General features: G+C 42.4%; 1 non-coding gene across 1 annotated transcript; it reads right to left on the reverse strand.

The window, feature by feature from the left end:
• Nucleotides 1–253: 253 nt before the first annotated feature.
• LOC112718571 (small nucleolar RNA R71) lies at nucleotides 254–361 on the reverse strand. Its single transcript, XR_003160905.1, has one exon. It is a non-coding gene; the product is annotated as a small nucleolar RNA R71 (small nucleolar RNA).
• Between the last annotated feature and the right edge of the window lie 4,487 nt (nucleotides 362–4,848).

Here is a 4,848-nt window from a genome sequence, read left to right on the forward strand (position 1 = left end):
GCAACAGAATTGCAAGTTCCATGGACTTCTATTGGAAGATCCTCATCAGTTTTTAGCTGAATTCTTGCAAATCTGTGACACTGTCAAGACTAATGGGGTTGACCCTGAGGTCTACAGACTTATGCTATTCCCTTTTGCTGTAAGAGACAGAGCTAGGACATGGTTGGACTCACAACCCAAAGAAAGCCTGAACTCTTGGGAAAAGCTAGTCAATGCCTTCTTGGCAAAGTTCTTTCCACCTCAAAAATTGAGTAAGCTTAGAGTGGAAGTCCAAACCTTCGGACAGAAGGAAGGAGAATCCCTCTATGAAGCTTGGGAAAGATACAAACAATTAATCACAAAGTGTCCCTCTAATATGCTTTCTGAATGGAGCATCATAGGTATTTTCTATGATTGTCTGTTTGAACTGTCCAAGATGTCTTTGGATAGCTCTGCTGGAGGATCTCTTCATCTGAAGAAGACGCCTACAGAAGCTCAAGAACTAATTAAAATGGTTGCAAATAACCAATTCATGTACACTTCTGAAAGGAATCCTGTGAACAATGGGACAAATCAGAAGAAAGGAGTTCTTGAGATTGATACTCTGAATGCCATATTGGCTCAGAGCAAAATATTGACCCAGCAAGTCAATATGATTTCTCAAAGTCTGTCTGGAATGCAAGCTGCACCAGGCAGTACTAAGCACGCTTCATCTGAAGAAGAAGCTTATGATCCTGAGAACCCTTCAATGGAAGAGGTGAATTACATGGGAGAACCCTATGGAAACACCTATAATCCTTCATGGAGAAATCATCCAAATCTCTCATGGAAGGATCAACAGAGACCTCAACAAGGTTTCAACAACAATAATGGTGGAAGAAACAGGTTTAGCAATGGCAAGCCTTTTCCATCATCTTCTCAGCAACAGACAGAGAGTTCTAAGCAGAACACCTCTGACTTAGCAACCATGGTCTCTGATCTAATCAAAACCACCCAGAGTTTCTTGACTGAAACAAGGTCCTCCATTAGAAACTTGGAAGCACAAGTGGGTCAGCTGAGCAAGAAAATTACTGAACTCCCTCCTAGTACTCTTCCAAGCAATACAGAAGAAAATCCAAAAGGAGAGTGCAAAGCCATCAACATGGCCAAATTTGGAGAGGAGGAAGAGGCAGTGAACGCCACTGAGGAAGACCTCAATGGACGTCCACTGGCCTCCAATGAGTTCCCTAATGAGGAACCATGGGAATCTGAGGCTCAGACTGAGACCATAGAGATTCCATTGGATTTACTTCTGCCATTCATGAGCTCTGATGAGTATTCTTCCTCTGAAGAGGATGAAGATGTCACTGAAGAGCAAGTTGCTAAATACCTTGGAGCAATCATGAAGCTAAATGACAAGTTATTTGGTAACGAGACTTGGGAGGATGAACCCCCTTTGCTCACTAAAGAACTGGATGACTTGTCTAGGCAGAAATTACCTCAAAAGAGACAAGATCCTGGGAAGTTTTCAATACCTTGTACCATAGGCACCATGACCTTTAAGAAGGCTCTGTGTGACTTAGGGTCAAGTGTAAACCTCATGCCTCTCTCTGTAATGGAGAAGCTAGGGATCTTTGAGGTGCAAGCTGCAAGAATCTCACTAGAGATGGAAGACAATTCAAGAAAACAAGCTTATGGACTTGTAGAGGATGTTCTGGTAAGGATTGAAGACCATTACATCCCTGCTGATTTCATAGTCCTAGAGACTGGGAAGTGCATGGATGAATCCATCATCCTTGGCAGACCCTTCCTAGCCACAGCAAAGGCTGTGATTGATGTTGATAGAGGAGAATCGATCATTCAAATGAATGAAGAATCCTTTGTGTTTAAGGCTCAAGGATATCCCTCTGTCACCATGGAGAGGAAGCATGAAGAGCTTCTCTCAAAACAGAGTCAAACAGAGCCCCCACAGTCAAACTCTAAGTTTGGAGTTGGGAGGCCACAACCAACTTCTAAGTTTGGTGTTGAACCCCCACATTCAAACTCTAAGTTTGGTGTTGGGAGGTTCCAACATTGCTCTGAGTATCTGTGAGGCTCCATGAGAGCCCACTGTCAAGCTACTGACATTAAAGAAGCGCTTGTTGGGAGGCAACCCAATCTTATTATATTTATCTATTCTCCTTTGTTATTTTATGTTTTCTGTAGGTTGATGATCATGAGAAGTCACAAAATCAATTGAAAAAGCAAAAACAGAAAGAAAAACAGAAAGAAAAATAGCACACCCTGGAGGAGAACTTGCTGGCGTTTAAACGCCAGTAAGGCTAGCAGATGGGCGTTTAACGCCCAGTCTGGCACCATTCTGGGCGTTTAACGCCAGAAAGGAGCACCAGACTGGCGTTAAACGCCAGGAAAGGGCAAGAAGTTGGCGTTAAACGCCAGAAATGGGTACCAGCCCGGCATTTAACGCCAGAATTGGCACATGGAGCAATTTTGCTCGCCACTTGGTGCAGGAATGACTTTTCCTTGACACCTCAGGATCTGTGGACCCCACAGGATCCCCACCTACCCCACCACCCTCTCTCTTCTTCTTCACCCATTCACCAATCACCTCAACCACTCTTCCCCAAAAACCCTTCACTTATCAAATCCCATCTTTCTCTTCACCACTCACATCCATCCTTCATAAAACCCCACCTACCCCACCATTCAAATTCAAACCACTTTCCCTCCCAAACCCACCCTCCCATAGCCGAACCCTACCCCTCTCTCCACCCCTATATAAACCCATCTTCACTCCTTCATTTTCACACTACCTAAAAACTACTTCTCCCCCTTTGGCCGAACCACAAAGCCATTTCCATCTCCTTCATTTCTTCTTCTTCTACTCTCTTCTTTTCTCTTTTGCTCGAGGACGAGCAAACCTTTTAAGTTTGGTGTGGTAAAAGCATTACTTTTTGTTTTTCCATAACCATTTATGGCATCCAAGGCCGGACAAACCTCTAGAAAGAGGAAAGAGAAGGCAAAAGCTTCTACCTCCGAGTCATGGGAGATGGAAAGATTCATCTCAAGGGTGCATCAAGACCACTTCTATGAAGTTGTGGCCTTGAAGAAGGTGATCCCTGAGGTCCCTTTCAAACTCAAAAAGAGTGAATATCCGGAGATCCGACATGAGATCTGAAGAAGAGGTTGGGAAGTTCTTACCAACCCCATTCAATAAGTCGGAATCTTAATGGTTCAAGAGTTTTATGCCAATGCATGGATCACCAAGAACCATGATCAAAGTGTGAACCCGGACCCAAAGAATTGGCTTACTATGGTTCGGGGGAAATACTTGAATTTTAGTCCGGAAAATGTAAGGTTGGCATTCAACTTGCCCATGATGCAAGGAGATGAACATCCTTACACTAGAAGGGTCAACTTTGATCAAAGGTTGGACCAAGTCCTCACAATCATTTGTGAAGAGGGCGCCCAATGGAAGAGAGATTCAAGAGGAAAGCCGGTTCAATTGAGAAGGCATGACCTCAAGCCTGTGGCTAGGGGATGGTTGGAGTTTATCCAACGCTCAATCATTCCCACTAGCAACCGGTCCGAAGTTACTTTAGACCGGGCTATCATGATTCATAGCATCATGATTGGAGAAGAAATAGAAGTTCATGAGGTCATATCCCAAGAACTTTATAAGGTGGCGGACAAGTCCTCTACCTTGGCAAGGTTAGCCTTTCCTCATCTCATTTGTCACCTCTGTTATTCAGTTGGAGTTGACATAGAGGGAGACATCCCCATTGATGAGGACAAGCCCATCACTAAGAAAAGGATGGAGCAAACAAGAGACCCCTCTCATCATGAAATCCCTGAGACGCCTTAAGGGATGCACTTTCCTCCAAAAAACTATTGGGAGCAACTGAACACCTCCCTAGGAGAATTGAGTTCCAACATGGGACAACTAAGGGTGGAGCACCAAGAACATTCCATTCTCCTCCATGAAATTAGAGAAGATCAAAGAATCATGAGAGAGGAGCAACAAAGGCAAGGAAGAGACATTGAGGAGCTCAAGCACTCCATAAGATCTTCAAAAGGAAGAACAAGCCGCCATCACTAAGGTGGACCCGTTTTTTAATTTCCTTGTTCTTTAATTTTCCTGTTTTTCGAAAATTATGCTTATGTTTATCTATGTTTGTGTCTTGTGATCATTAGTGTCTTAGTGTCTATGCCTTAAAGTTATGAATGTCCTATGAATCCATCACCTTTCTTGAATGAAAAATGTTCTTAATTGAAAAAGAGAAGAATTGCATGAATTTTAAATTTTATAACAGATTAATTATTTTGATGTGGTGGCAATACTTTTGTTTTCTGAATGTATGCTTAAACAGTGCATATGTATTTTGAATTTGTTGTTCATGAATGTTGGCTCTTGAAAGAATGATGAAAAAGGAGACGTGTTACTGAGGATCTGAAAAATCATAAAAATGATTCTTGAAGCAAGAAAAAACAGTGAATACAAAAAAAAAAGAGAAGGAGAAAAACGAAAAAAAAGGGGAGAAAAGAAAAACAAAAAAAAAAGAGAGAGAGAAAAGAAAAAAATAAAGTTGTGATCCAAGGCAAAAAGAGTGTGCTTAAGAACCCTGGACACCTCTAATTGGGGACTCTAGCAAAGCTGAGTCACAATCTGAAAAGGTTCACCCAATTATGTGTCTGTGGCATGTATGTATCCGGTGGTAATACTGGAAGACAGAGTGCTTTGGGCCACAGCCAAGACTCAGAAAATAGCTGTGTTCAAGAATCATCATACTTAACTAGGAGAATCAATGACACTATCTGGATTCTGAGTTCCTAAAGAAGCCAATCATTCTGAATTTCAAAGGATAGAGTGAGATGCCAAAACTGTTCAGA

Source organism: Arachis hypogaea, chromosome 10 (genome assembly GCF_003086295.3).
Source record: "Arachis hypogaea cultivar Tifrunner chromosome 10, arahy.Tifrunner.gnm2.J5K5, whole genome shotgun sequence".
NCBI classification, from domain to species: Eukaryota; Viridiplantae; Streptophyta; class Magnoliopsida; order Fabales; family Fabaceae; genus Arachis; species Arachis hypogaea.